The following is an 11,746-nucleotide window of genomic DNA, read 5'->3' on the forward strand; positions in this document are numbered from 1 at the left end:
AAAACACGTAAACTCAGAAGATGTGGACTGTGACTGCACCATATATCTAGTCGGGAGTGGTGCTGACTGGAAACAGATGATTTGGAGCGATTCGCGCGCCATTTGTTGGTCATTCTAAGGACTTATTGAACTACCCTCGTATCAAAACACTTAATTACGTTAATTTCCGTAAAAGTGCGATGCCACAATGCAATCTATACAGTTCTAACCAATCTAATAAATTTTAGATTGCAAAGGAAGAAAAGCTACATTTTTTGGCACCCAAATAATTGATATTATTTTATATAATTTCTTCTTCTTCATTTTTGAATTTTAATATATTTATTTGCTTCAGAGTATAATTCTTTTGGGGCGCCTTTACATGGCTAAGGCTGTCACTATACTAGTCTGGACAAATTTCCAAATGTTTTACATAATTTATATTAAATTATTGTGAACAGTAATTAATGATGTGGAAGATTTAGCATATCATTAGGTTATTTGCATTCAAAAATTGTCAATAAGATCCATTATTTAGATTCTTTAATGCCTTTCAAGAGCAATCTCAAAGGAATGCTTAAAATAAGCTTTTCTTACATATTTTTTACATTTATTCCTTTTCATGTCTAGATGAAATTTCGTCCAGTTCTGTTAAATTTCGTGCTAAATATTGTAGTTTAAGTGTTAAGAACAAAGTTTTCTGCATATCCCTATAAATTTAAATAACCCACTTTGAAAGTAAATTACTCTTGCATATTTTCTCATAAAGATTTTTTCCAACTTTAATTTGAATAAGAGTAATCTCTTATATTTTTTTATGTATGCAAGAAAGCTATATCTTGTTAAATTTATAATTTTTTTTTTCGAGTTTATTAACTAACTCGAAGAGTGTAAATGATCATAGCTCTTAATTATTATTCCTCAGAAAAGAAAGGTCCTCTAAATTTAGGAACAGTTTTCAATTCTCTGTTATCAATTCCCAATGGAGATAGTAAACGCTCTAAAACTTACAGTTTGCCCCTTAAGAAGCCTCGTAAACTCTACAAAATTTATTCAGAAGAAAGTTCAGAAAGTCGATTAAGTTCACAACCGCTAATGGGATGAACCCACCAATACTGGAATGTTCTAGACCCACTAACCCTCTCTTTAAATCCTCGTTTTCTGACTAACTCCCTCCCCATTTCTTGCATTTGCAGATCTATATATCCTTGCCCTGTCACCCCTTTTTCTCCACAAGTGCGGTTCTAAAACAAGTACTCCAGTTTCCACCTGGTGCATGCAAGCGGGTCTAAGTAGCATTCTCTTTCTGGACTTTGGGTGTGAAATATAAAGACCTAGCTTTGTTTTCTTCCAACTTGACTCCCTCCTCTTGTTCTCGCCCTCTTGAACTCTCATCCTTTTACGCTACCTTCGTTTTTCCTCTTGCAACTTTCTCTGTCGTAGCTCCCTCCCCTTTAGCCACACTCTTCGCTCTAAATACGTCATTTGTATGCGCGGTAGGTGTAGAAGAAATTTGCATGAGTGTTTGTCTTTGGTGTTACAGTGGAAAGGAGAGGCGGGCAATTTAGCTAAGGGCTCGCAAGAGAATGACCTGTGGATAGGGGAAGCAGTCGAGCTTAAAGTCGTAAACCAGGGACCGAGATTAATAAAATTTCGATCCAGATGATAGATGTGATATTTTGATACTGCTGAATTGCTGATTATGCTGGATGGATGAAAGATTTAAAGCATGTGGTGGGGAACAAAACAGGACAGCTGAAATCTCAATTAAGGGTTAAATCTAAATTACAGTAATGTTGTTCTTAAATCTTTACTCTGCTTGTTTACAAGAATCTCGTCCAAAAGACATCAGACGCGAAAGCACTTCTTCAAATCACACGCCAAAGCAATTCCGTTTGGGAGGTTCTCGGTTCCGGTTCACTGTACATTTCACGCGCCAGCGGTTCGAATTTATGCACACAAACGGACACCGACGAACCAGATTGGTGCTTTCGTCTTGAACACTACCGCATCGGCACTGCGCTATTTTCACTTTCTTTGGAAATACATTTATAATCATGCTTAACCTTCATCAGGTGAACCTGGTTCCGAATTTTTTATTGAGTGAAGGACAGGAAATAATTAAACGGTTAAGTTGCAATAGCGGCTTTCTTGCGTTTTCAGAAATCACTTATTTTTCATTTTTTTTGTTATAAATAACTTCATGAAAAACAAATCACTGCTGAAAGTACAAGAACACCGTTAGTGCACCTAAACGGTTAACTGTAGAGGCAAAAATACTTTTACAGAAAAGCCCTATCAAACATTAAGCATAAGGGATAGTTTTACAATATCTTAGGCAATTCGCACCATCTTATCCTTAACTTTCTTGATCAATCCACAATCTTCTATGCCGCCCAACCCTCTTCAGAGGTCAAACCCTTCCCTCTCTTACGTACCATCATCCCCCTTAACATCTCCTATATTTCCACTCTTGAACCCCTCTCGCTCCAAATTTATATTTTATTTCCCTATTCTCTTAACACGCTTTTTAAACCTCTCTTATATACCCCTAACCACATTCATCTCAACCCTGTAGCTCTATAACTCCTTCTACCCCCTCTCTCTCCTTTCTACAAATCACCCAGTCATCATTTTCCCCCTCTTATGCTTCTGCTCTTGCTCTCTTGCTTTTAGATATCACTTAGAATATTATAAACAATTTTAAAGCATCCCTCTTTTCTACATGCCTCCACTGTCATATCTCCGATTATTCCCTGCTCAAGACACAATTTTATCCTATATTACTTATATCTGATCAACTTCCACTTTCTTTAATATGCCCCTTTTACTCTGCCAATAATTCTCTCTAGTGCTGCATCTTTCCTCTTTCTGCCATCTATAGTTGCCATCTCGACACTCTTCTTAACGTTAAAACCTGATCAATGTATATATTTCTTCTCTACCTTCTACTCCATATTCCCCACAGTCCAGATTTCATGCGCTTACCTCTCTTCCTCTTCTCTTTTGACCGCAATTTTGATCATTCATGATTTTTACCCCTATTCCACCCTAGATGGTTATGAGAGAGTAGGACCTGTATTTTCCACTCATCTTCATCTGCTCCTCTCAGTTTCTCTTATTTTTGTTAACCTTAGTCTCCCAGATTTTTAATCATCTACCTGTTTAATTCTAATACCTCTTTTCATCCCCTCTACATCTTATATAAGACCCTTTCCTTCCCCTTAAACCTCATTTGTAACCACCCTCACTTTAAACCCCTCTCCACTATCTATCATCTAGCGGAGTGAAATGTATTTTCACAAAGATAAACCTGACTGCGTTCCCCTTGCTTGGTGCCTTCTAAACCATGCAAAAGCGCCCTAAAAAGATTAAAATTTTGAACAAATGAGTATATTTTTTATTGCTCATGAACAATAGAAAATCATATCACATAATATACAGGATTTGCAGATGTACCATTAGTAATACTAGTGTATAACTATGGTGTTCTCTATTTCTTGTAACAATTTCTCGAAAATATACTTCTTTTAACAAAATCAAAATGTTTACGTGTATCAAACAATCTGGATATTATACTGAAATTTCGGTACAAAGATCCATGCCCCATAGAATTTTTAACAAAAAAATGCAGCTATTTGTACAGAAATTTCAGTGCATGCAGCCACGGCTTCAGAAAATATCATTTTCTAGAGACGCCTATATATTTCGCAGGGGCATTCCCAATACATGTATTGTTTCGCATTACACATAATATTTTTATATTAATAAATACATTGTACATTATAGATTACAGAAAAGCAATTAAAAAGGATATTCTTCTCATCAAGTACACTTTTCTTCAATTTATATCTAAAATTGATTGTATTAATTGACACCGTCACCTATGAAATATATATAAGTTGATAGGTTTTTTCACTTAATCGCGAAACTTGTTCTATATTTGTTAAAAAAAATAATTGTACAATTTTGTTTTATTTATTAAAGAAGTTTAAACCGTAGCTTATCGGCATGTGCCAGACTGCCACTTGACCAATTCTTTTAATCTAAATTATTCATAAACTAATAAATCGAATAAATTTTTCATAGCACAGAATTGTAAAGCAAACAAAAATAAACGTATGCTATGGAAAATTTTTTCTATTTATAACTTGATGCGTAAGTTCATTTAAAATATTTGCTCACCTGACAGTGTGGTTCATGTCTGTTAATATTTTTTGACCAGGTATTAGAAAGCGAACAAATTCTATGTTCCCACGAGAGTACAATATGATATTTCAACCCTCATAAAAGGTATTTTTTCAAAAGAAAGTTTTTGTTTTTAACGTTTATTATGATGTGATTAGTTTAAATGATTATTTCTATGGAAATTAGCTTCAACTAATTGTTCAGATCATATATCGAGTTTACTTAAAGCACAAGGACCACGGTTTAAACTTTTTCTTTAAATAGCGAAAAATCATGCACTTATTTTGCCACCAAGTGGAAGATAGCAAGATTAATGATGAGTTGTAAAAAAAACAATATTTAATTTTTTAGGTCCCCCTGATAGGCCGCACCTCATTGGGCACAGAATGTTGAGCCGATTTAAAAAACATTTTAACTATGCTATAACGCTGTATCTAAATTAAAAGTTTTGAAAATTACTTTTGATAAATGGAAGGACCACCATTTTTGGCTTTTTTGAAAATAATATGGTTCTTTTGCTCGGCGAAATATAATTTTTTAATCAGGAATGAGTGATTTCTCTAAGGGGTAAAAGTTTATAAGTAAAAGAAGGTTAGGCAGTATATTAGTTAACAAAAACTTCTGAAAACCATGAAAATCATCTTGTTGAAAATTATCTTGCATATCCATCATGTTAGGATTATTTAGATGAAAAGAAATGACTATGCGGAAAAGAAAATTTTTCTTTGCTAAAAACTGCGATATTAGTGAATTTTTTTAAACGATTTTTTATAAGAATGACAATTTATTTAAAAGCGATTTCAATGTGACAAGGTACAATTTTTTGACTGAAAAGAAATAGTCACCCAGTAAAGAAAATTTTTTGAACAGAGGCATTAAAATAGCCACCTTTTGAAAGTCTATATGGCGTTAAACCCACATATACTGAAATTATTTTGTTAAAAGATTTGGACCAATATAACAAATGAATATTACGTAATTGCTGGGTAATAATGAAGAATTTTTGTTCATCAAATGGAAATTTATTCGAAGCTAAAAATACGGAATTCGCCGGCTGCGTTAATTGGTTATGATACAGTTTGAAAAATTAAATATTGGAATTTTATGAATGAAGATGTAAAAGAAACCTGATTTTTTCCATAAATTGACATCAAATAGGGCTACACTTTTCCAAAGTTTAAATCCAACCAATATCTGTTAATTATGATAATATTATTAAAATTTATTCACTTCTGAAATGTAATCAGAAAATAATTTTTCTACATTATTTTATTTTATTTGTTTATATCCTTGGTCCAGATTTGAAGAGTAAGATTTTCGCTTAATTTTGTTGATCTTAGAAATTTTAGAATTTTTATTTTAAATTATCAGACGAATGATAGCTAGTTATTTTTCGTCAAGAAAGCTCATGACTAAGTAATTTTTTAAAAACAAACTGCTATAAATCTTTACAACTCAGCGTAAAGCGTAACATGTTTTAGAATATGGTAGTTTTACCCATCTCTTATAGGCATTAACTTATATTAAATGTATTTTCTGAAGATCTTGGTAGCACGAAAATACTATTGCACTGAAAGGTAGAATAACTGTTACCATTGATATATTGCAGTTATCCTTAACACCCTAAAGGAGGCTTTCCGTTATTACTATTAGCTTAACAGAAATAAAGTTTCTTTATCCATCAAATTGTAATTTTATCCGAACTATTCACAGATTCATAACTATAATTATATTTATATTTTTTGTACTTATCGTTTTAAGGCGAGGGTCTATCTGAAATTTTAAGTACCTCAAATATTTATATACTATCAAAATCCCAATTTCTTTAACACTGCATAATATATAAGCCAGATAAATCTCCTGAAAAGATAAACAGATTTTCTTGAATCATAGCTCATATAAAGTAAAACTTCGAGTTTTAGATAAAAATTCCAATATTGCTTGAATAACGTAAGTTTATAGCTAGTCGATTTTGTAAGTTATTTTTTCTAAATATTTTAAACATATAACTGTGTATTTTTAGAAGTTTTAGGTTTTGTGAAAACTATGAATTTAGAAAGAAAGCTTTCAGATTTATAATTTAATCCCTTTGAACTAACAAATTCTATATAATTTGCAAATAGATTTCAGTCTTTATATTCCTCAAAGTTATTTGGATGTTCCTAGACCATTTTGAATCTTTGAAAGTGCCTAAATAAAATAAGGCGGCCTACTTTCATACTCTATACAAATCTTTTTTGTTCGAATGTCAACACTAACATATTATATAGATATTGTCTGAAAGAACCATGATTATATCTCTATTCCTCGATTTATTAACAATTCCAAAGCCTCCATAATTATAACGAATTTTGCTGTTGAATATGTTATCATAATCAATTATAATATGAAGCCCTTCGACAAGGAGAACAAAAGGAAATTTTTTTTTTATTGCAGAAACTTTAAAAACTTTTTTAGAATGAGTTTAATATTTCAATAGTTTATAAATCTTAAAGAAATGTACCGATCGGAGTTAAACCAATTATTATTAGTTCATTTTGCGCGGGCACATTCTCATCGCGCTTTATGCGCGTGGCTCGCTTCGCTCGCAAGTTTGAGCGCGCCTAAGGCGTACGACGATTGAATCTCGCGCTTCGCGCTCAATATTAAGTTACCTCGCGCTTCCCGCTCGAACATAATTACACCTCGCGCTTCACGCTCAGATATTTATTCTTTGCATTTTGAATGCTTGAAAAAAACTTTATGAAAAAGATCTCTTTTAGTTGACAGTATTTATATGCGTCTTCATATTCTGAATTGTCTACTTAATTAAGTATAGTCAAAGATTAAGTTTCTCAAAGCTCTGTAGGCTTTGAGGTACACATTCTCATCGGGACACTCGCGCTGCGCGCTCGATTTCCGACAGACATTTGTAAACAAGTTTTGTTGGATTTTTTTTCTCGTAACTTTCGTCGTTTTTCCACACATATTTTTTATTTTATTTTATTTCAACGATTTTCGAAGAAAATCCAAAAATTGGTTATGATAATCTTGTAGGGCTTTCAAAAAGACAAATTTTTCTTTTCCTGACTTTTTTTCATATCGTGCGTTTTTCGGCTTCAAATTTTGATTTTCGGTTGATTGAAAAAGTTTTTAAAACGCTATAACTCGGAGAATTTTCTTTGTATAGAAAAAAGTCATGATGATAAATTGTTTGTTCTTTTTAATACTATAAATATCCGTACATAGAATTTTCAAATTCAGAAAAAAGTGGTCTCAAAAAGTTTCAAAATGCGCTCACTTTTTGAATTTTTATCAAAAAAGGCTGGTTCACGAACTCGTGCTTTCTTTCAGGACCTAAAAAAGGTGTGCTAAATATGAATTTGATTCGTTCATTTTTTCGAGAGTTATCGTGTTTACGGACGGACGGCCGGACAAACAGACAGACGCCATCGTGAAAACCTAATTTTCGGATTCGGGGGGTCTCAAGACGTGGAGATCCGTTGAAAATTGTGATGTCAAATTTCCGACAATTCTAATACTTTCTCAATCATAAATGATGAGAATATAAAAAAAAATGTTGAATAATAATGTTTTGAATTGAACAATTTGGAATTAAAATAAATTGCAGATTTTACCATTATCATCACTTATGATTGAGAAACTATTAGAATTTTAAAAAATTGGACAATACAGTTTTTAACGGATTCCCACGTTTTGAGACCCCCTGAATCCAAAAATCAAGTTTTAGCGATGGCGTGTGTTTTTCTGTCAGTCCGTCCGTAAACACGATAACTCTCGAAAAAAATAAACGGATCAAATCGATCTTTCGCTCACATTTTTATGTCATAAAAGAAATAACAAATTCGTTAACCATTCATTTTAGATAACAAATTTTTTAATTCAAGCATTTTCAAAGTTCTGGGGATCATTTTTGTGTGTTTTTTTTTAATTTTATGTATGGCTATTCACAGTACTCAGAAAATCAAAAAATTTATCCTGATGACTTTTTCCGACAATAAGAAACTTATCAGAGTTGTAGCATTTATAAAATTTTTAAAATCAATCGAAAATTAGAAGTTTAAGCGAAACAACGCACGATTATGAGAAAAAATCAAGAGAAGAAAAACGTTGCTTTCTGAAATCTCGACAAGATTATCGTAACAACTTTTTGAATTTTCTTGAAAAATTGAAAAATCAAATTTTCACCGCACAAAAAATACTGAAGAAATAAAAACTCCATTTTGTGTTGAAACTTTACAAAATACGAAAACAAGATAAAATAACAAAAATGATTATCCTGAAAAAGATTTACACAAGTTGCATAAAAAAATATTCAACAAAAATTATGCACCTAAAACATATGAACAAATTTTTTATGAATTTGTTATAATTTATTACACTCTAATCACTTGAGATTAACAAAGTATTGGGATTTTCCGAAATTATCACCACGCATTCAAATTTCGGACCAAATGACGCAAAATACGAAGAGAAGTCTTAAAGCGAAATAACAGCTTTTGAAAAATATTAAGAAATTTCTTTTAACCATTTTTTAATTGGACTCCTCATTTTGATTTTATTGATCGAAACTGGTTTGCAGAAAATCGATAAGTCCAATGTTGAGCCCATAAGCAACGCAAAATATGAGGACAAGTTTCTGAAGGATTTTCAGCAGTCAAAAATTCTTGGAACATTTCTTTGTACCATTTTTCAATAGAAGTCCTCGCTTTTAATTTATTTATCGAAATATTATCCAATATTGTGCCAAAAAAACGCAAGTTACGTAAAAAATGTAAAAGATGACTTGTAGGATATTTTGTTGTATCTATAAAAAATAATATGAATAAAAAACTCCTAGCTTTAGCATAAAATAATACCCTGAAATCAGATTCAAGGCAAATATAAAGCTATTTTGCTGATTTTTTTGTATTAACACTCTAAAGAGTATGAAGACCATCGGTACAGGCCGCTTTTTTGAAAAAATCTATTTTTCATGTATTTTCATGATTCTCAGGTGTCAGGAAGAGAGCATCGTGGTTTTCTTGCTGTTCCTTTCTGCTTGGGTATTCTATTTTTTTATTTATTATGAATTTTTTGCCTTGATGAGGGTGCTATATGAATGCCGAAACATTGGTGTTTATTTTTTACAAATATTTTTTTGATGTGATTTGATAATAATGAAAATAAAAAAGAGAAGAAAGGGGATTTGGTTGGTTGCCTTCTCATTTATCTTTCCTCTTTTTCATTTTTGTCCAAAGAGGAACATTATTTTCTTTCATTTTTTAGGAGAAATTTTATATCTTTTTTAAAAATTTCAATGAGAATATTTTATGGTGGTTTTCCAAATATGGTCATTTGATTCTTGGTTTTATTTTCAGGAATTCTGCACATTAATTTGATAACTTTTCATCGAAAACACACAAGAAGTCCTATTATTACGAATATCTTTGTTCACTTTTCGAAATCTTCGCTTTTGTGTAAAAAAATGTTGTCAAGCGTTTGAAATCAACATAATAAGCATAATAATTGATAATTCATATATTTGGTTAAAAATGCGTCGTTTCTGAAACAAAATTAATAATCTTCTTCCTTTAGAATTCAAGAATTTTTTAAAAATAATTTATTTTGTTTAAAATTCATATTCTTTTGTTTAAAAATTAACATATATTCACTTCACACAAAATATGTTTTGTACAAATTTGTCATTTTCGGTGCAAAATTAATCTTCTTATTTGCAAATAAAAATTCTTGGTTGAATTTGTTTACACTTCATCTCTTTGATATACAAACTTCAACTATTTCCTTGAAAAGTCATCATTCTCATTTAAAACTTACATAATTTCGTTAAAAGATTAGTATATATCGGTAAAAAAAACTCTTAATCGTTGAAAATTAGTATTTTGTATTGCAAATTTCACTGCCTTCTCAAAGGTTAATCTATTTTCTAGTATTTACAACATCGAAAAATGTCGTTTATGCAACTTATGAAACTTGTACCATTATCGATTAAATATAGAGAGCCTAAAATATAAAGCTGAAAAATATAAGTATAGCAAAAAATAGAAGACATTTATGGTATTATTACAGATTGTTATACGAGTAGAGGATGAAAAAATACTTCCTACTCGCTATAAAATTCCCTTTGATGCATAAATGCACGCACGGCACTGATACCGAAGCGGTACTAAATCTCTAGGTTGGCATGATTACGTGTAAGTCACAGTGCACTTCAATGTCGAAGCCGCAGGATTGAAATAAATCATTTTTATCGACGACAAAACTTGAGATGGAAGACGAAGCAATAAGCAGAAAGTACTACTCCAGGTGTCCAGATACTTTACGTTTTTCAAAAAATAGCGGGATAGTCATTAAAATGCGAAGATATAAGAGGAAAGAAAATCATCATTTTTATGTGGTTTTGCATAAAAAATTTACCTTGACTCTGGATTTAAAGCATCAGCTTTCAATCTTTCTTATTTTCCTTTCCGTGATTCATTTATTTTAAATAAATTTTTATATTCTGAGCGCAATTTTATTCCTTCAATAAATTTTTCATTGAAAAATCAGATAAAAATGATGACAAAGTCTGATTTCTCAAAGCATTTTATGAACCCTTTTGGATGTCGGGAGAGGAATATAAATTACCCGTATCAGAATGTCAAGTATCTGAAAATAAACAAGGGATATGTAAACGGCATTTCGAAGCCCCTGGAATATATTTTCGTTCAATCGATCCCAAAAATTCTGTTCGGAGATACCTTATCCTTTGTAATAGAAATGAGAAAGGGTTCGACAATTACAATTGAAATCCTGAGGTGGATACGGTAAATTATCCATAAAATTATGCGTCGTTAAATCTCCATTTAACTGATACTTTAACAATTCAAAGATGAAGATAAAATCCTCCTCATGGAGAGCATGATTTATTTTTAAAAATCAATCATATAATTATACAAAAAACTTTGTTTAATAATTATAACGTCCATTATGATGTTAGAAAAATAAGGAATAGAAAAAAATATCTCCAAGGCCGAGAACTTCATGTTTAAAATTCCTTGATTTTCCCTTAAGTAATTTTTCATTTTCCTTGATCATTAATATTCAAATGTCTTGTAACAGTTTTAACGTGAAATCCTTTCTAAACAGAATAAAACAGTATTTTAAACAAATAAAAATGTCTTTTCTACTATAAAATATGGCTTTTTAACAAAAACATAAAAATTTCCAACAAAATAATTAAATTTTAATACAATAGTTGAATTTTCAACCTAAAAACATGAAATCCAAACGAAAAAGTGTGAAATTTATATTTTAATCAAAAAATATAAAATTCATAAGAAAAAATATTTTTTTACCAAAATGACAATTTTGTTACAAATGAGTATTTTTTACTCTAAAAATAAATAAATTTTTATCTAAATTGTTGAAACTTCAAGCCAAAAGACGAAGTTTATTTACAACAATCGAATTTTCAAACAAAAAATATGCCTTTCAGCAAAAAATTAATTTTGAACGAAACTGGTGCATTTTTACCCAACAAAAATGAAATTTCAAATAAAAAGGATCAAGCAAAGAGATGAATAATCAACAAAAAATA

The 11,746-nt window shown here is 31.0% G+C and overlaps 1 protein-coding gene across 1 annotated transcript in view; it reads right to left on the reverse strand.

The window, feature by feature from the left end:
* LOC117173868 overlaps positions 1-11,746 on the reverse strand; it is a 216,578-nt gene that overhangs the window by 10,890 nt on the left and 193,942 nt on the right. The window lies entirely within an intron of this gene.

The sequence above is a fragment of the Belonocnema kinseyi genome, chromosome 5 (genome assembly GCF_010883055.1).
Source record: "Belonocnema kinseyi isolate 2016_QV_RU_SX_M_011 chromosome 5, B_treatae_v1, whole genome shotgun sequence".
In the NCBI taxonomy this organism is placed as follows: Eukaryota; Metazoa; Arthropoda; class Insecta; order Hymenoptera; family Cynipidae; genus Belonocnema; species Belonocnema kinseyi.